The 21,410-nt window shown below is 41.1% G+C and overlaps 1 protein-coding gene across 3 annotated transcripts in view; it reads right to left on the bottom strand.

Annotated features, from left to right (window-relative positions):
• The window catches only part of LOC123313323 (complexin), a 157,880-nt gene that overhangs the window by 119,711 nt on the left and 16,759 nt on the right, over nucleotides 1-21,410 (bottom strand). For all 3 annotated transcript variants that reach the window (XM_044898160.1, XM_044898163.1, XM_044898161.1), the window contains one exon: nucleotides 1,719-1,758. The gene's annotated coding sequence lies outside the window, so the exon portion shown is untranslated. The remainder of the gene's footprint in view (nucleotides 1-1,718; nucleotides 1,759-21,410) is intronic.

Here is a 21,410-nt window from a genome sequence, read left to right as displayed (position 1 = left end):
TGGTTTCAGAGCTCCTTCTGTGAATTCGCCATACAGAGCTATTTTTGGGAGTCTTGTGTCTTGCATCCTCAGAATGTGGCCGCTCCATCTGAGTCGCGCCCTCGTTACTTGAGTCTCAATTGTTGTACAACACGCGCGTTGCAAGAATTCTGCATTTGAAACTTTGTGGAACCATCTGATGTGCATTATTTGTCTTAGATGACGTCGTTGCGTTTGTTCAAGCTGTTTAACATGTCGCCTGTAGGGCGTCCAGCTTTCGCTTCCGTAAAGAAGCGTTGGGAGGACCACTGCTTTGTAAACAGCTGTCTAGGTCTTCAGATTGAGGTCGTGATTTTGAAACACTGTGACCTTTACCTTCCAGAATGCCCGTGATGCCGAATTGATACGCTTCCACGTCTGGGTTAGCCTTAATATCTATGAAGCTTCCCAAGTATTTGAACTGCTCGACCTGTTCTAGAGTTTCATCCTTCAGGCTGATATCTGTTTGAAGGTTTTCTGGCAGACTTACCAGGATTTTGGTTTTGTCGATATTCTGTACAACTGAAGAGAATCCGAAAGTCACCCTGAAAGCCACAGCAGAAAATCAACATCCTGAAGAATTACCTACTGCCACAATACGTCCACTCCATGCAAAGCCCTTCTATAAATTTGAAAATCCTCAAAGAAGTAGATAGGAAAGTCAGGATAGCGATGAGTAAGATCATACACCTACCAACACAGATAATGCATCTTAAAAAGGAATGAAATGTGGAAGCCTACATACGTAACAGCAGAAGAGTTGGTAGTTGATGCTACAGAGCGACCTATGAGCTGAAAATAGTACTTCCTTTCGCTATCGGCGCCCATGGAGGAGTTAATGGATGTTTCCAATGAAGTACCACTCTAAACTTGTCTATGGAAGAATATAACTGACCCCCATTCCCCCAATTTGCCCTATTCGAAAGGAAATGAAACAATTTCTCACGTGACCCCACCGAAACCAATTCGGCTACAACACTTGGCGAAATCTCCGAACCTTGCGGGCCCATCTGGAGCGTTTCCTCCGCTATTTGACACGGAAAAAAAACCACCCTCCTTTCCCGACAGGAAAAGGGTGTCACTATAAAACATTTCCTCCTCGCAATTATTCAAATATATTCAAATGGGAGGAAGGCCTCGAATCGATAGTCCCACTCGACAGAGGTTGGAAACGGGAACGATAAAATCTATTTTATGCGTTTCCTAAGGCCCGTGTTACCCCCTGTTCCATTCGGATCCTGAAGGAGCCGATTAAACTGGCTGAGTGATATTCAAACACTTGATTAGGTCGGGAAAATGAGTTCGTTTTCCGATTGTCCTTCTCGTTCGCGTGCAATCGAGGATTCCTGCATTTTCTGGACGGAAAAGGTCTGAGGAATGGGAGTTGGAAATGTTCCTTATTTTAACTCTCTCTTTCTCTCACTCCGCAGCTTGACTCCGTAATGAAATGGGGTCAAATAGTTATGAGATGGCGCTGAAAGAGAAGAACTATCTTAAACTTCAGGATGATATTTGAACTTCTCCAAGAGGCAGACTTGAAATAGCTCTAGTTTTCCCCAAATTCTTCATTATTGCTACTTTTTCCTTTTCGCTCACTTTAAATTGAAAGAATCAAGATGTTTTTGATTCACTCAGCGTTTGCAAGTATCTGCATACACATTCTTATATTAAGGTATAAAAATCAAGTTGAAAATACTCACTTATACAGTCTCTCTTTCAAACCAAGGATCTCCTATTCACCTGGAAAAAAATATTCGTTTATTACATACTCACTTCTGAACATCCATTGCAAATGCTAATCAGCAATGGTTGAAAAAGATTAGAAACTAAGTAGATTGGAGCTGTACTAGGATTCAGTCTCACACAGATGCGAACATATGTCGGTTGGCCATGAAATAATTTTCTCAAGTTTTTGTAACTAGAACGGAGTAAGGTTGGCACTCATGAAATATCGTTAATGTCATAACGCCGTTGCCGAAACAAATATCAATTTTTATTACGAAAATGTCGAAAGTGATTGAAAAAAGAGACATCAGGGTTTCAGGAGGTGCTATTTAGAATTCAGGTCCGCTCATTCAAATAGTTATACCCTGATATTCTGAAATCCACAATACGTCAGACGGTAGCGAACATATTCAATGTAAGAGAATTTATATAATGTTTCATCTGAATCTAAACGACTTATATTTCAGCTGGATATTGCCACTTGCCACAATCAGAAAGATTGTGAATGAAGAGGATGACAAAGAATTTCCTTCTAATGGGAGACCCAAAAAAGTGGTAGTATAGTTATTTCTACTAATCGAAATCGATCTACGTTGGTGCTGAAAGAGCTAATATGTAGGCAGAGGTAGACTTAGACATCGTCAGTTCATTTCCTCTCGTTTGCCCTAACGAATATCGTATTTTGATGTATGTTACTTGACACGCTATACACGCGATGTAAAGCACAGTAAATTACCTGCCACAGGGGTTTCGTTCTTTCATTAGGAACGATTAGACACGAGTGGCAGCACAATTTAGATCACTTCACTTGAGTCCCAAAAATAACGGCAATCGATAGCCTGAGAGAGTGCCACACATCCCCTTTACTTCCGAGAGAAAAAACTTACGAAGTCTGCAGTCATTACCGTCATAATGACACATTGATGATATCGATTGGTGGTGTTAGTACAAATGTGGTAGAGGCACACGATACAACAGCGTATCCTGTTTGTTGAACAATCGAAAAGTTGAAATGATCCTCCATCGGGTCAGAATCATCCTACGTCCGAACACAACAGCGGGAAAATGAGAGAAAACCCGTCCGATCAGCTTCCGCAGCAACATTTTTCGATTTGTTTGTTTTCCCGATTCGAAAAGCTGAGTCCGCATCGATTGTGTGCGGAACCTATCTTTTGTGCGGCTCGACGAAGTACGCCACGGCTACCCCATTCAACCGCACGCAGGTCTGATTAATGATTGTCGTTCGTTTGTTCGTTAAAAAAGCAGAAATTGCAAGAGTATTGTGCCGATATTGGTTTTATTCAAGACGGGCAGGGTGACAATGAGAGCCATTAGGGTTGGGCGAAAAAAAATACCTCCCATTGACTGTTCGCATGTCGAAATGTTTATCCATTCATCAGGATGAGTGATGCGGAAGTTCAGATATGACGTGGAGCAATTCGTCGATAAGATGAGGCTACCAACAATGTTGGTAGAAGAGATATGAATTTTATAGGCGAAGCTCCATTAGAGTTTCAAATTGTATCATTTTTTGTCTGTGTGTGTGTTAGAAATGCACATTTCAATGTGTTTCTCTTCAGTCTGTATTCCGTTTTCATTAGGATCAAGATAAATTTCATCAATGCAAATGGCCAAGTCTTTTAATGATTATCATGATCATGATCGTGATATTTACCATTGAAATTGTTCGTCAAAACTCAAAAGCGGCAGACCTTTCACTCTTTCTGGGAGAAGACAGCCTCTCTACTCTTTCAACATTGAGACGTTTCCTATAATGTTATACTTCCTCTAATCTTTCATTCTTGTTCGTATTTTCGAAACAATCATATTATTCTGCCCCGAGAAACCCAGCACAAGATATCCCTAAAAGAAATTGAAGGGTTTTTCGAAATAGAAAACAGAAATTCAATCAATATCTTCAACATTCAACAAGCAGTTTGTTGATAGATATAAAACGTAGCTTGATCTTGTTCAGGCACCCTGTATACCTTAAATTCATTCAAAATCGCTTCGAAAACTTCAGACCCAACTCAGTTCAACCCCAAAACAACCCATTCTACCCCATTTCACCAGCACTACCTCGTACGTCCAACCTAGAAGGCTCCGCACCACACCACCAGGGGCAATATTTCACCTTCCCGAGCCTCCGATTCGGTCTCCGGACCTAGTTCCCGTGTGAAACGATGCGGACCGACGGACTTTTTGAGGTCGTGTTATTTCTTGCACGACTTGTTTCCGCCTGGTTCTCTTAACACCCCGATGCCTCGGGTGCCTTTGTCTTTCCCCGTTGCTGTGACTATTGATTGACGAGGGACTAGGAGGTGAAACCTTCGTCAGGTGTCCATGCCCGGACTGGAACTCCGGCGGGTTGATGAAGGAGGATTTATATTGTGTTTGCTCGGACGGAAATCGAGCTATCGATCCCGGTCTTCTTTGAGGTAAGAGATGGATGTGGGAATCGGTTTATTTGTCGATCGTCGTGATGGAAATGAAGCAGTGGTCGTTTGGGGAGGCCTGATTCTCTTTCGGGGCATTTGTGGAGGGTGGGATCAGGGATCCACAAAAATGATGCAATTCCAGACCGAGAAGTCACGAAAAACAAGAGCAAAGCACGTACTCCCTGTAGACAATGACTTAAAATCTGAACTATGTCTAGCAGACAGTCCGTTTTCAAATTTTTTCGACCTCATCAGTGCCACATCACTCTGGTGTACTACTACAACCCAAATGAAGTTCGGAGCTTGTGTTTCACACATCTCGAACTGGGAATCTCGCCAGATATGTCCCTCAGATCCAGAGATCCAAGAGACCCGAATTCCCGAACCGAATTAAAGCATACTCGACGTAATTACCGAAGGAACCAATTTCGATAAAACGTCATATTCAAAGTGGAAATTTTCCCAGCGTCAAATCGGAATCTGCGTCGTCTTCGTCTGTACAATTGGGAAATTGAAAACGAGAATTTCTTTTATCAATCATTCTCGAACGTCAGTTTCGTTGGGGATTGAGAAGGATGCCCCTCCAGTGGAAGGACGGAGGTTTATCGATACCCTGGGAAAAATCGAAAAAGTTTGGCAAATTACTGACGATCGACTTGAATTTCTGATGGGGAAAATAGACCTCGAATCGTTCTTGAAAACTGGGAAAAGTAACCCCATTGTCTAGTGATTAGCAATTGGTTCTGAGAATTTCGTCTATTTCGGCACAACCGTTCGATCTTGAGGAAGTTTTAAGAGAACCCAACTCTTTGGAAATTTTTGGAAATTCTTCGAAGGTCATCTTTCGGGTAGATTAATCTTCCAAGAAAATTATCGTAGATCTAAACGTGATACATATTCTGAAAGAGCAACTCCTCTAGTAATAAATCTGAGAATTTCATCCATTTGGGCACAACCGTTCGGTCTTGAGGAAGTTTTAACTGAACCCAACTTTTTGGGAATTTTTCGAAGGTCATCTTTCGAGTAGATTAATCTTCCAGGATAATTATCGTAGATCTGAATGTGATACATATTCTGAAAGAGCAACTCTTCTAGTAATATATCTGAGAATTTCATCCATTTCGGCACAACCGTTCGGTATTGAGGAAGTTTTAACTGAACCCAACTTTTTGGGAATTTTTCGAAGGTCATCTTTCGAGTAGATTAATCTTCCAGGAATATTATCGTAGATCTAAACGTGATACATATTCTGAAAGAGCAACTCTTCTAGTGATAAATCTGAAAACTTCATCTATTTCGACACAACCATTCGGTCTTGAGGAAGTTTTAACTGAACCCAACTTTTCGGGAATTTTTCGAAGGTCATCTTTCGAGTAGATTAATCTTCCAGGAAAATTATCGTAGATCTAAACATGATACATATTCTGAAAGAGCAACTCTTCTAGTGATAAATCTGAGATTTTCATCTATTTCGACACAACCATTCGGTATTGAGGAAGTTTTAACTGAACCCAACTTTTTGGGAATTTTTCGAAGGTCATCTTTCGAGTAGATTAATCTTCCAGGAAAATTATCGTAGATCTAAACGTGATACATATTCTGAAAGAGCAACTCTTCTAGTGATAAATCTGAGAACTTCATCCATTTCGGCACAACCATTCGGTATTGAGGAAGTTTTAACTGAACCCAACTTTTTGGGAGTTTTTCGAAGGTCATCTTTCGAGTAGATTAATCTTCCAGGAAAATTATCGTAGATCTAAACGTGATACATATTCTGAAAGAGCAACTCTTCTAGTGATAAATCTTGAGAACTTCATCCATTTCGGCACAACCATTCGGTGTTGAGGAAGTTTTAACTGAACCCAACTTTTTGGGAATTTTTCGAAGGTCATCTTTCGAGTAGATTAATCTTCCAGAAAAATTATCGTAGATCTAAACGTGATACATATTCTGAAAGAGCAACTCTTCTAGTGATAAATCTGAGAGCTTCATCCATTTCGACAAAACCGTTCGGTGTTGACAAATTCTCAAGTGAAATTCGCAATTTTAGAAAAACGCCATTTCCAAGGTAAAAATCTGAACGAAGGGAGATAGGCTCACGAAATTGCTTGGAAGAGAATCAGCGTAATCAAAAACCTATATTTCAATACCAAACTTTTGGACATGGAACATTTTCTTCTTCGAGAAAATAGTTTTTCCATTTTGAAGAGTTTTCTGGAGTGCATTTCTCTATTGAATCACGATCTGTCTGGTTTCCTGGAATCTACAAAACAACTTCTTCGTCCTCCATAACCTAGGACAGTAGGAGCTGTCAACCAATCACTACAAGTGTTATTGAACCACCAGAATAAGCTATAGTAATGACGAAACGCTTGAAATGGAGGAAACCTCGTAATTCAGTTCGATGGAATTCATGCGAACACCAGCTCATGCTCTTCCAAGTCTCCACAGAACCGCTCAAACCATCAAAAGTTTCAAGTAACGAACTTTACGCGTTAACTCTAGTCCCTGCTTCCACGCAAAAACCCTCCATAATCTTCAGCACCCCCACATCATACCCTTCCACCAAGCCATAACGAAGATGTGCCCTTCTCGTATCGCGTCTTTGTCTCACGCTCGATTTAAACGTCCGGCCCGGATTTTTCACATGCGAACGCTACATCGGCTCCTCTACTCCTTTGTGCCGTCACGTTTCTCCGGCTCAATTTGTCCGGAGGCTCCCCGGACGGGGGAGGATGTTCATCAGTCGAGGTCATTACGATCATCCTGCATTATGCAGATACGTACGATCTCGCAGAAGGTCGTATCGGATTTTTACGGGTCACATGCGGGACTCGGCCTCGTTTGGAACGTGGCCAAATCGATGATTCGGCGAAATGGGGGTCAGATTCTATGGTGCGGCATCGAGATATGGCCGATGGGGGATGGTTTGGCCTCTGCTATTTTTGAAAACAAAGGGTTGAATCGTAAAAGCTTCTATCCTCCAATAGCAATCGATGGAAGGAGCATATTTAGACCACTGTTTTTGTTTATGTATCACTCAATACTTCTCCGGTCTGACAAAGGAAAACGATCAACATACTCCTCGCCAAGAATGAGCCTATTGTAGTAGACCTCAGTTTCGGCAATCCTATCTTCATTTAAGACAAATTTCATTACCTGGAGCATCTTTTTCATGTCTGCAAAGATCCAGTGGTCACTTATTGGGAGAGTACATTGGGTGAGGGGACAATTCAAAGCTCAATTGATCTTAGTTAACCAATATTTTCATTGGCTTGTGATACAGGGCATTGTCCTGGTTAAACAGTAACTATTCCTTCTGCATTTGTGCCTATTTTTCTTGCGTCTTGCAATCCAACAATCCAATAAGGCCGTGTAATGTTCACTGTTGCTTTCCTATTCATTGTCTTCAAAAATAACACAACTGGGTTCACTTAAACTACTGTAGCCACTGAACTAGCAGTCAGAATGCCATAAAATGTTGACATGCACAGTCAGTACCACCCAGAAATCACTCAGGTCTGTCCATGATGTTGACATATATGTGCCAGACAGAGGATATCATGGGGAGATCGAGTTGGTTTAGAAAACATCAAAAATTTTCGGTCGAACTACTTCTTGATGGTTGAGATGGCAATGATAGGGAGGTTATTTTGATCTAACTCATCTAAATATTTCCTCGAGAGGTCAACACACCCACCAAAAAGGAAGCACAAGCGTCAGTTACTGATCCAGAGCCTTCCTGTGGTATAGGAAATGGCACCTATAGAAAGAGTTCCTGGAGAAAGAAGAAACCCAAAGAAAAACACTCTGGAGGAATCTTCCAGGAGTGGATCATTCCAAAAAGTCTCTTCGCGATTTTGAAACTGCAAGATACAACTATTTGCATCTCAGTAAGAATGAGTAACTCCTACACAGGACATTTTCGCCTTGGGAAACATATGATGAGTGTAGATTCTGTGGGAACAAGATGAAACTCCTGTTCACAGAATGCCTCACCATTGCAAGCCTGATCAAGGAACGTCTTGGACTTTCCTTCTTTGAAATACTCTCAGATATTGGAGTTCATTGAAACTCTGGAGCTGTAGGTCGAGCTGTTGATGGCACAGTTATGAGAATAGCTCTGATGTGAGATACAATAGACCTTGAGGTCCCAGAGGAATGTAACTCCCTTACTCAACTATTCTTCTCTAAAAGAATCCATCTTCTAGTCTGATTTCTGCCTGTCATACGATTTCAAAGTGTCATAAGCACGTCCTATCTTCATTGCTCCTTTATGGCCAACTTTAGCAACAGTTTTTTTTCGAAAGTGTGATCATGTTGACCGTACTGGCCCCATCCCTCAGCCATCCTCAGCAGTAACGATTCCAAAACATCCCCCCGAAGGTGAAAACAACGTACGAATGGGACCTACACGATCGTTCCATTAGCGCAATCTGCATACAAATCGAAACTTAACGAACAAAATTAATCCGCTAAGCGGAATATGGCTCCGCCACTTCCATATTTACGGGGGGTGGTGGTGGGGGCGAAGAGGATTCGGACGAGAGCCGGAGGCAGCAGCCAAGTTTTGATTCCCATTAGCGTTCAAAACTCCGCCATTTGGAGGAATAAATTTCGACGAGATTTACTCTGGGGCGAGCGTTTCGAGACGGAGTAAGACCTGCTTGTCTAGCAGCTGCTGCAACTTCGAGAATTATGTTTTTATATACCCCTGAGCCTGCGGAACAGGCTCTTCCCTGCCTCGGAAGAGAGGCCTAAGTTCGGCGAAGCTTTCATTCAAGAATTCAAGCCAGCAGACCACCAAAAACGTTGTCCCATTTAGTGTTTTAAAACCATGGAAATTTTTTTTTATCGAAGAATCATTTTGAGGAATGAGACACATTTTCAACTCAGAGGATCCTTTAATGAGCAAGATTGACGCGTTTAGGGCTTATTAAGCCAGAAATTATTTAAGTCATCCTATCGACAACATTCCTTGCTTGGTGCAGACTTTGGAAGGAAAGATCATAAGGCCTATTTGTTTTAAATGAAGATGAATCTTCTTGAGTTGAAGGAGAGGAGAAGTTGATCCTCAATTCTCCATTAGAAATAAATATACAGGACACCTTCAACAGGAGTATCGGGCCATCAGCAAGTACCTGTATTTAAAAGGGTTAAGAGGTAAGCAGATTTACGAAAATATGCTTAATACCCTTGGTGATCAATGTCCGTATGCGACCGTGAAAAATTGGACTTCAAGCTTCAAAAGAAGAGAGATCCCCAAATATTTGAATGTTGACCAAAAGCGTGCAAGGGTAGAAGCATCGCGTTCGATCTGTGCTCGATTTAAAAGCGATGTAGACTTCTTAAACCGAATTGTTACTATGGATAAGACTTGGGTACATTTCTACGATCCAGAAACAAAGCAACAATCGATGGAATGGCGACACTCTGGTTCTCCAAGACCTAAGAAGTTTCGTGGAAAAGTTCTTGCTTCAGTTTTTTGGGATTGCTATAGAGTAATCATGATTGATTTTATGGATAAGGTTAGAACAATAACCGGAGATTACTATTCGACATTACTGACCACTCTACAGCAAAATATTAGAGAGAAAAGACGCGGAAAGCTATCCACAGGAGTTTTGTTTTTGCAGGACAACACCCCTGCGCACAAATCTCCTGTTGCCATGCAAAAAATTCGTGATTTAGTATAAGAATTACTAGAACACCCCCCTTAATCACCAGATTTGGCTCCATCCGACTATCATCTCTCTCCTCAACTGAAAAAAAGTTTAAAAGATCGTAAATTTTATTCCAACGAGGAGATAATAAAAGCTGTGGAGGTCTGGTTTGCAGAGCAAGAAGAAACATTCTTTTTGAAAGGTCTAGAGACGTTGCAGTTTCGCTGTAATAAATGTATCCAATTAAGAGGAGAATATGTTGAGTAATAAAATATTTTGACATTGAAATTTTGTTTGGTTCTATAGTAGGCGAAGAATTTTTCAATATATCCTCGTAGATATGACAGATTTCTATCGCACGTCGAATCCTGTATACCCAAAACGCTCACTCCCCGATCTCCGACCAGGAAATTGAACGTTTCTTCGCCGCATCCCCCCTCGCACCCCACAAACACCTACCGGCTCGGCGAGGAAATGCAAATGGCCCATTATTAGCACGAAGACAAACGACAGGATAAACCGTCCTTGTTGTATAATGTTACACGCCCTCCCCGTCTACGTAATCCATCCTGCAATCGCGAACGTGTCCCAAATTCTCAGACACTTCGGAACCTATCGATGTTATCGCTGCCGCAGATCCAGGGTGACGTGGCAGGAAAGATCCTAGAGTTGTTCTAGTGAGATGAGAGGATCACGGGAACATTTTTTCTGTCGGGCGAAATCCCGTCATCTCCGACGGCTCGGGAGATATTTGGTCCTTCGATCCGGATCGTTCGTTCCGGATATGTTTGCTCGGGGTTCAAGGTGGCCAGCAGTGATCCTAGATTCGCAGGAAATCGACGATCTATTTTCGGAGGGTTGACCTACTCAGGCACCCTGAATCCCTAGCTCATTTTGGGAATCGAAAGAGAGAGGACGAAGAAACAGCTGGAAATCAAAATCGGAATTAACAAAAACGTGAAGAATGCCAAAAAGCACTTCTCATCTGACGTGTAATCCACAAACAACTTGATACGATATGAAACCGCAAAGCTACGACCTAAAACATAAGTCCGGTTAAAAATACTGCCGGAAAGGGCGAAATTGAAAACGAAAACCGTCCATTCAATTCGTCCCGATGTCCACTTTCATCAAGTTGAGTCGGGTCCGGAGTCACGAGGGGTGGAAACGTTAAGCTGAAAACGTCAATTTTGACGTATCTCGCATTAGCAGGGAGGAAAACGCAAAATGTTTGTCATACGAGGGTCCCGAGAGGAAACCGTCCTTCGTTTGACGACATACAGATGGCGTATTTATCGGAGTGTGAAAATATCATCGATATTTGGTCATCATGTTGAAAAGAGCTACCTGGGAACTTCAAAAGGTATAGTTCGTAGATTAGGAAAAGGATTCTATGTATTCATCAGTATATTGTTGATGATACAGAATGACGTAGCTGAAATCGCCATTTTTCCTTATTAGACTTTCGATACTCTCCCATCTCTGATAGTTTTTGTGTAGATACGTTCCAGCATATCTTTCAAGGCAACTGTTTCTGTTGAGAAAGGAACATAGGGAACTAGGCCCAAATACTCCAAGTATTCGTAAATTTTAATCCATCTCTTTACCATTTCATGGTATTCAGATTTGATGGAGGTCTGTTTAATCTGAAGCGCCTCGAACCCAAAATCCGTTCAGAGTTGATCAAGAAACTTCAATATGCGTACTTATCGCTAGCAGCTCAGAGGATCTACAGATAATGTTGGACACCTATACATATGTATACGAAGCTTTAGGCCTTAGACTCAATATCGACAAATCCAAAATCCTGGTTAGTCCACCAGATACCCTCAGACAAATATCAGCCTGGAGAATGAAACTCTAGAACAGGTCGAGCAGTTCAAATTCTTGGGAAGCTTCATAAATACTAGGCTAAACCTAGACACGAAAATACACAACCGTATCAATTCGACATCACGGGCATAGAGTGTTTCAAAATCACGACCTGAATCTGAAGACAGCTGTTTACAAAGCAGTGGTCCTCCCAACACTTCTTTACGGAAGCGAAAGCTGGACGTCCTACAGGCGACATATTAAATAGCTTGAACAAACGCAACAACGTCATCTAAGACAAATAATGCACGTCAGATGGTTCCACAAAGTTTCAAATGCAGAAGTCTTGCAACGCGCGAGTTGTAGAACAATTGAGACTCAAGTAACGAGGGCCCGACTCAGATGGAGCGGCCACATTCTGAGGATGCAAGACACAAGACTCCCCAAAACAGCTCTGTATGGCGAATTCACAGAGGGTGCTCGGAAACCAGGTGGCCAGTATAAGCGGTTTAAGGACATACTGCATCAATCCCTGAAATCAGTTAATGCCAATCATAACTGGGAACAACTAGCGTTAGACAGATCACAGTGGAGGTCTTAGGTCCACTGTTATAATGGAGACTCGAGTAGAATGCAGCAGTGGCCAGATCTGGTTGGTGACTGGAGTGGTGCCCGGAGTGTAGAAGGATCTGTAGGTCACGGTTGGGTCTCTTCAGTCACAGGAGGGCACTCGCAAGTCGCCCTAAGAAATTATAAGTTTGATCGCACTGATAGTTTTGTTTTTGAATCTTTCTGTAGATTTATTCTCTGTAACAGGATACAGCAATGAAATTAAATGGTAGATATGTATTTCTTTTGATACTTTTGGTGGTGGATTCATTTTCCTAGTACTTTATATCGTAACGAAGGTAGAAGACTCGTGTTTTAGATGTGACACTTTTCTTATTCAGATGATACAACCGAAGCCTTCCTATTCCAAAATCTAAACGAACTACCTCAAGTCAAACTGTGACACTGATACCCCTGAATGAATCGTTATCTTCCTCGAAATTTCAATAAACGTAAACTTTTTTAAAAAGAGAGAGACGTTCCTCGAGGAAATGAAAGCTTTCCACTTCCAACCAGAACATGATATCGAGCTCCGGATTCTTAAAAACACGACTTCGACAAACTACACGGTTGACGCTAACGTCTCCCCTAAAATTGTTGACAGAGCGAAGACGCGTCTCGGCGCCAAAATTAGAATCCCACGGTCCGGAAACGGGTCTTTCGTACGAGCCGCCTCCGGGCTATTTCTCCGCCGCCAAAATGCATATCTCGATGAGTCGTCTCTAGATCGCGTCGCGGTAAACTAAAGTTTCCCCGGGAAAAATGAAACATTCGACGAACTTTTAACCAGTTTTAGGACGTTATAAAAGTGACGTTCGAGGAAGTTATCTTGTTAGACGGGGACGCGGCGCTGCTGGTCCGATTTTCCGCAGAGTTTTCACGCTGTGCGTTTTCCTTCTGGCGATTCGAAGCATGATAACGAGGGAAATGCGAAACTTTTAACTGTTCGATATCTCTGACCCCTCAACGTCGTCCACGACATGTTTGGAGTGGAAGAAATCTCTGACACACTGCCAGATGATTTTTCATGTCGCTATTGAAGGAGTTTTCAAAAAAAGGAGATACTATCAGTCAGCAAAAGATGAATTTTCCGAAAATCGTCAATAATCGCAATCGATAATGGACCTTTTTCAAATTCCACTACTTATCTTCGAAGAGATTACTGTCAAATAAGATTCGCCCTATCTCTCCCACTCTCGAGGCTATTTTTTTCGTTTTTCACGGCCGCACATAAAAGATCCACCCCATTCTTCCCCTCAGCTGAAATATGGACCGAAGCAGAACGGCACTAAAACCGGATGAATAAAAGAAACAGTCGTTCCGAATTCATTCCGTTCGAATAAAAAAAAAAACAACAACCATCTCCGCTAACGCCGCTCCCTTTGTTCCGATTGATTCCAAACATTCCGTAGCACTTCAATTACTTCCACGGCCTTCTTCCTACTATTTCACACGCCGTAATGAAACCCGCGATGAAATTTTCAGCCGATATTGCCCCGTTGCTGAATAATTCTTCGGCGTTCATTCGAAGCCAAGTCGAATTTCGCGAAATGTAGCTGGAGAGAGCAGGGGCAGCGCTCTTCTTACATTCATTAGAGATGAGGAGGGAGGCTGGAAAGGGGGCCCTGTCCCCGGGGCACCCTTTGACGAATCGAATATTAATCAGGGCCAGATGGATATTTTATCACGTCCGTTGCTCGATTCGTCTCGATTGATTCATTGATTCCGGATGGGGTTGACGACAGACTACATCGGATTGATTCGTGTTCTTTGACGGTTGATTCAAGAATATTGAAGCGAAATGGCCGATACCTGGCACCAATCCCGAAAAAACTAGATTATATAAGTTCAAGAACAAATTGCCCATCATTGAAATGGAAATTTGACTTGGAGTGAGCATGTGACTAGACTCTGTACGAGGCTTGCCACATCAACAGTCGCAGTAAGATAAATTAAAGAATATTCTCACAGAAAAAGAGGCAGTTCTCACATATCTACGAAAGCGCTGAAGTGCCACACACAAAAAAATTCCAAATGTACAATTCCGACTTACAAGTCGGAATTCTGAGATACAAGTCGAAATTCTGACTTGCAAGTCGGAATTCTGACTTGCAACTCCGAATTCTGAGATACAAGTCGGAATTCCGACTTGCAAGTCGGAATTCTGAGTTACAAGTCGGAATTCTGAGATACAAGTCGGAATTCCGACTTGCAAGTCGGAATTCTGAGTTACAAGTCGGAATTCTGAGATACAAGTCGGAATTCTGAGATACAAGTCGGAATTCTGAGATACAAGTCGGAATTCTGAGATACAAGTAGGAATTCCGACTTGTAAGTCGGAATTTTGAGATGCAAGGCAGGAGCAGGGCTAAAATATAACAAAGCGCTGAAGTGCCACACAAAAAAAAATTCCAAATGTACAATTCCGACTTGCAAGTCGGAATTCTCAGATAGAAGTCGGAATTCCGACTTGTAAGTCGGAATTTTGAGATGCAAGGCAAGAGGAGGGCTAAAATAGGTCTAATGACTCTTGTTTTTTCGCATTTGATCCGTGTGTGTGTTTTTGGCTTCTTGGAGGAATTTTGGATGGATGAAATGATATTCTAATTTTCTCTTCGGTTGTACCATAGCTGAGCTGTCCCAAAGCTTCGTCCTCAGTGCTTGTGAAAGCACTTGGAGTATTTTTGTACTCCCGAGAATTATGCTCCTGGGAACTTTTCAAAAACTTCCTTAGTGCTTAGTGATTCGAGAACTTTATCGAAATTCCTACATCCAGTTTCATAATCAAGTTCAAAGTCACTTTAAGTTTCGTTTAGTGTCAGTTTCGGTAGGGTTTAAGAAAAGCTTTAAAATTGAAGGGGCTTTAACTTCGATAATGAAACTGACCGTTAGTCCTTAGTACGACGAACCCCTCAGAAGCTCTGTGAACTTGTCAGAATCAATAACATACGTTAAAACTTTTGAAAGAAAAGAGATAGGGTAGGCGTAGGTTAAGGGTCCAAATGAGACAAATCTGCTCTATAGAGATCATTTTGCTCACATGATTCGGCAACAAAACAAATGTCATTCGACCAATTCTAGCCCCACTACTGTCTTGCATCTCAGAATTTTGACTTGTATTTCAGAATTCCGACTTGTAACTCAGAATTCCGACTTGTAACTCAGAATTCCGACTTGTATCTCAGAATTCCGACTTGCAAGTCGGACTTGTATCTCAGAATTTTGACTTGTAACTCAGAATTTCGACTTGTAACTCAGAATTCCGACTTGCAAGTCGGAATTCCGACTTGTATCTCAGAATTCCGACTTGTATCTCAGAATTCCGACTTGTATCTCAGAATTCCGACTTGTAACTCAGAATTCTGACTTGCAATTCGGAATTCCGACTTGTAACTCAGAATTCTGACCCAGCAAGTCGAAATTATACATTTGGATTTTTTTTCGTATGGCCTGCCAGCGCTTTCGTACATATCACTCTGAATTCCTCAAATCTTTCACACTTGTGTCTCAAGCGGCTCAAAGACGATGACTTGCCAATCTTCGAATGTTGAGAGGCTGTCTTTTCACCGAAAGAGTTAAAAAACGGTGTTCTAACTTCATTTTAGCACGTAGTCTTCCGATTGTTAATCTTCTACGATGTAGAAAACCAAAAACTGGTTTCCCATCAATTTCAAATATTTGTAGGTCTTTGACCAGAAATGTTGGTTTGCATTATTCGAATTATTCATCCCATATTCTCCCAATAGACTGCCGAGCTTAGAGTTTGCATTTCGATCTGTGCCTAGCCTAGTGTAAGTTTAATAAATAAAACGTTGTTTATGTTTTACTCAACCACGTTTTGTTGACCACACTCATTCTCCTTTCATTTGAACAATCGATCTGCTTATGACGATGAAAATTGGACTTTAAAGATATCATCATTGACAATTTAATAAATGTTGTGCTACCACAAAGCCATCTGGCATAATAATATCGAAATCTCCTTCTGCATACAGACTCATCGAAATTCCTTCCAAATGGTCCTGTTCCACACGCCTCGCATGCCATTCAATTCATATACCTCGATCAACATTTTCATTTCGACGACTCCCCAGCGCTTCACCGTTGGGACAAAACTTTGAATATCGAATATTACTCCCCGAAATCATCAAAGGAACCTTTATATCCGCCCCTCCTCCCCCAAAAATTCATCATCTCTGCCGTTTCTCCGTCTAATCAGATCTTTGAAAATCGAACGGCGCATCTCCATCCGGGATCGTTAAAATTCATATTTCTGGGCAACCGTAGTTTTTCGGCGGATGTTGAGATTGTTGAGTCAACATCTTAGATGTTATTTATTTTTCACGCTAGGTCTCCGGGACTGGAGGCCGTGTATTTTGTTGTGGGTCCGCTCTTCTCGTCGGAAACGTCGAGATGGAATATTTTTTGGTGCGTTAAGGGTAGTCAGTTAGGTTGGTTCGCTGAAAGGAAGATGGAGGAACTTCTTTGTGAGGGGATCTTCGGAGATTCTTAATAACCCACTCGGTCTTGAGGTGTCAAGAAATATGACACGAGCGTTTGACAGATATCTATAAGGTTTGCTTTCGAAGTTTTCCACTAAAAGTGATTTATTTCTCGAAGTACTGATCCTAGGAGAAATCTGATTGCATAATCGTAATCTACGATCAAGAATTAGTCAAAAAATTGACCTGGGTTGATTTAGCTAAAACATCATTTCGTTTTTTATTGATGTTTACCCGCGCTTCACCAACGAAATTTATCCAAGTCCAAAAAAAATTATTCATATAGCTATATCGACCCGGGTCATTTTTCTGACCGATTCGAGGTCGTAGATTACGAATATGTAATTAGAATTTTTTGTAGGATTCATATTTTGAGAAAAAAATCACTTTTAGCGAAAAATTTCGAAAAAATTCGTGAACTTTGAGGAGCTGTAGCAACCAGGAAAAAGGCACTGGACATATGCTGATTTTTTTGGTGATATATTGATCCTTTGTTAATAGATAAAATTACATTTTGTCCATCTGCCGCCAACAGTTCAGATTTTATGATTTTTTCCGCGATGGTCCAAAATCACGAATTTTTCATCGACTATAACTTGAAAAATAAATTCTTTAAAAAATATCTGTTTGCATATTCGTTATCTACGCCCTCCTATTAGTCGACGGTATAAATTTGGTTCCGATCGGAGAAAAAAAATATTTTTCGAAAAATCGCAATTTTTCCATACATATGTATGGAAAATTTGAAAAATCTTTGATCTCCTCGATTTCCACCAAAATTGGATATTTCACTAAATCGAGGGCGTAGATTACGAATATACAGACAGAATTTTGCTGAAAGGATTAGTTTTCGAGTTATGGTCTATAGAAAATCGAAAATTTTGAAGCTTCCGCGAAGGTCCAAAATCTCGAATTTTTCATCGACTATAACATGAAAAATAAATTTTTCAAAAAATATCTGTTTGCATATTCGTCATCTACGCCCTCGTATTAGTCGACGGTATAAATTTGGTTCCGATCGGAGACAAAAAATTTTTTTCGAAAAATCGCAATTTTTCCATACATATGTATGGAAAATTTGAAAAATTTTCGATCTCTCCGATTTCCACCAAAATTGAACTATTCACTAAACCGAGGGCGTAGATTACGAATATGCAAACAGAATAATGCTGAAAGTATTAGTTTTCAAGTTATGGTCGATGGAAAATCGGAAATTTTGGACCTTCACGCAAAAAATCATGAAATCTAATCTGTTCGCGGTAGATGAATGAAATTTTTTTTATTCTAATCGCAAAGTACCAATCTAACACCTTAAGAATTAGCGTATCTCCAGTGATTTTTTTCTGGCTGCTACAGCTCCTCAAAGTTGACCAATTTTTTCGAAATTTTCCACTAAAAATGATTTATTTCCCAAAGTACATATCCCAGAAAAAATCTAATTGCATATTCGTAATCTACGACCTCAAATTAGTCAAAAAATAAGACCTGGGTTGATATCGTTCGAAAAATAAAAAATTTTGATTTAGAAGAATTTCGGTTGCTACTCGTCGTTACTCCTCCACCCCTTCTAAAGCCTAATAGATGATTTCCTCCGTCTTAATTTTTAACGAAACGCAAAATAAACTAGTTATGTTCCACGTTTAAGACAATACCCCCTCAGACATCTACTGAATTAAGTAGTTTAACGTCTGTGTTGCAGAAACTTCTGCTCTAACCGAAGAACATCCGCCCTGTGAGTGCTTGAACCGCATCATGATAGAATATTCATTTATTCGACTCCGTTAAATATTTCAGGGGAAGTCTACCCGTAAATATATCGTTGGATGAAGTTGGAGATACGGAAATTGCTTCGTTTAACCATAATTGACTCTGTCTGTCGACAAAGGATGTCGGCGAGATCGTCTTTGCTGAAATCCCCTGCAGCAAGAAATTCGATTTCTATATCGTTTTCACATCGGGATGGGCCCTCCAGTGATATCTCGAAAGAGATAATATTGAAATCATGAAATTACGAGGTATATCTACGAAAGAGTCTGTCTTTGCTTTGTGGAAATTGATCCTGAATTGGAGCGATGCAAAATTTCGTCTTTCGAAAGGTTTCTGTTATGGAAAATCGGTATTGTTCTCACGATTTGTGTTCTTTGGTGAAGATTTTACACCGAAATTGTGTAAATCGAAAAATTGGAGCATCGAACCATCGTCAAGTACCTGTATTCAAAAGAGTTAAGAGGTAAGCAGATTTATGAAGATATGCTTAATACCCTTGGTGATCAATGTCCTTCGTATGCGACCGTGAAAAATTGGACTGCAAGCTTCAAAAGAGGTAAATTTTCCATTGAAGATGATGACCGATCGGGAAGACCAGTTTCTGTGTTTTTGGACATGAGACATGGACATGAGAAAAATTGCTGCAAAATGGATCCCCAAATGTTTGAATGTTGACCAAAAGCGTGCAAGGGTCGAAGCATCGCGTTCGATCTGTGCTCGATTTGAAAACGATGCATACTTCTTAAACCGAATTGTTACTATGGATGAGACTTGGATACATTTCTACGATCCAGAAACAAAGCAACGATCGATGGAATGGCGACACTCTGGTTCTCAACATCAACACCAAAGAAGTTTCGTGTCCAAAAATCTGCTGAAGAAGTTCTTGCTTCAGTTTTTTGGGATTGCCATAGAGTAATCATGATTGATTTTCTGGATAAGGGAAGAACAATAACCGGAGATTACTATTCGACATTACTGACCATACTACGAAAAAAATTAAACAGAAAGACACGTAGAGTTATCCAAAGGTGTTTTGTTTTTGCCTCTGCACACAAATCTCATGTTGCCATGCATGCTTTATGAAAATAAAACTGAAGAGTTACTTGGGACTACTGTTTATAAAAAACGTCTTCGAACTTTTTCACTGTCGGACTTCACGCAGCATTGTCGGATTTTATGGGACGAATAAGATACGACAGTTGGGCTGTGGCAATTTCAATTAAATTTCAACGTTCTTCGCCTGATAAATTGGAGCACCCTGACTTGGCAAATCACGTCGATTGTTCATTAACGTTGACGGGACTTGATGAAAGTAGAATTTCATCCTACTGATTTATACTCGTCCCTGCGTTTCTGATTAGTTTCGACATTGATTGACTGCGCTCATCAAGAAGATCCGTAGATACTACTACAAATCAAACGCGAATATGCATGATCCCCATCAAAAATGTGAAAAATTATGTGATATTCTAAGCTAAATTCAACTTGAAATCAAAAACATCAATATGACGCGTACCCCTTAGAGACGCCAGCGCAGCTAGTGGCCAAAACATGAATCGAGGAGAGACTTTTGCTCCTTCTCCTACTTTACACACTCCAAATGAATCAAAATGAGCTCTATCTTCGCAATAATTGAACCAGCATGTGTTAGTCCACATGTAACGACATCAAATTGTCAAATCAAATGTCATTAGACCAAGTAATACCATTTTAAAAAAAGGAATAACTAAACAGCCCCTGCTATACAACCGAATTCACGTGTAGGCTCATATCCCACGTCGCGTAACAAAGCAGCCGTAACGCCCGTTTAATTTCGGACCTTCTGCTCGCGCGTTAAGCCCCGACCAGACGGTATCCTGCCATTTCCGCACCGCACGCCGCTAATTCGGATATTTACATCGGGACGCCCGGCTTCCCGAGAAATATGGCGGCCATTAACCATTCGCAACCGGGATAGGGATTATGACGGTTTAACCTTCACCTGTCCGACGTGAAATGAAGGCGGAAACCGGAATAACAGCTATTTATACCGGGGATGCGGACGCGGCCCCGTCCCGGGGATCCTCCACAACCCTGGCTTCAATAATTCTGGCCTTCTACCAGCCAGTGTCAATTCCGGAGAGGGTAAAGGTCGGAATTACGCTATAGGGTGTGCCGGAATTTGGTCGCATATTCTGGGACAAAATTAGAAGACTCTTTTTTTTTATTTTCGCTATTAGATCCCTCCAGGCTATTTTTAGGGGCCAAATTTAGGGGGCCTGCTGGCAAATAATCGGGAATAGGAGTCTCCTCATCTTGTGGCATCAATTTCGAGACAGCTTACAAATACAAGTACACGAAAACAATGACAGCCGCTAATATCAAGATGGCTTGTTGGAGACCCTCTCGCAAAGTCCAGGAGAGAATGTAAACAAAGAACGTTTTCGTATAGATACTTCTCCTAAATTACTTCAAAATAACCGAACATTAATGAGGCCAGAAATATATCCGAATGAGTAGCTTTCAAGATTGTGGATGCGGTACAGCAATCGTCAATGAACACAATTCGTGAATATTCCCGCATACATCTTCACATTTAACCAGACGTGCACTGGAAGGCAAACCGTAACGGAAATGTCAGGACACTCATTACGTTACAGATGCGAAGGGTCCTTCAGTCAAATTCAATGCATCATTGCTGCTCTATGGTTGGTTGGTATAGTCAACCTCATCCAGAATCGATTTGCGACAAACGCGGTCTGGAAATATGGTGCTGCTCGGTCTAGGAAATGTCGCACAAGCATAATGACCAAGATTGAAAGAGATTCTTGAGAAAAATTGAAGTAATAGACAAGATACGTTGTGTACCTCAAAGTGTTGAAGTAACTAATAGC

The sequence above is a fragment of the Coccinella septempunctata genome, chromosome 5, assembly GCF_907165205.1.
Source record: "Coccinella septempunctata chromosome 5, icCocSept1.1, whole genome shotgun sequence".
Classification (NCBI taxonomy): domain Eukaryota; kingdom Metazoa; phylum Arthropoda; class Insecta; order Coleoptera; family Coccinellidae; genus Coccinella; species Coccinella septempunctata.
The sequence above is the reverse complement of the archived record's forward strand: the minus strand, read 5'-3'. Positions and strand labels throughout refer to the sequence as shown.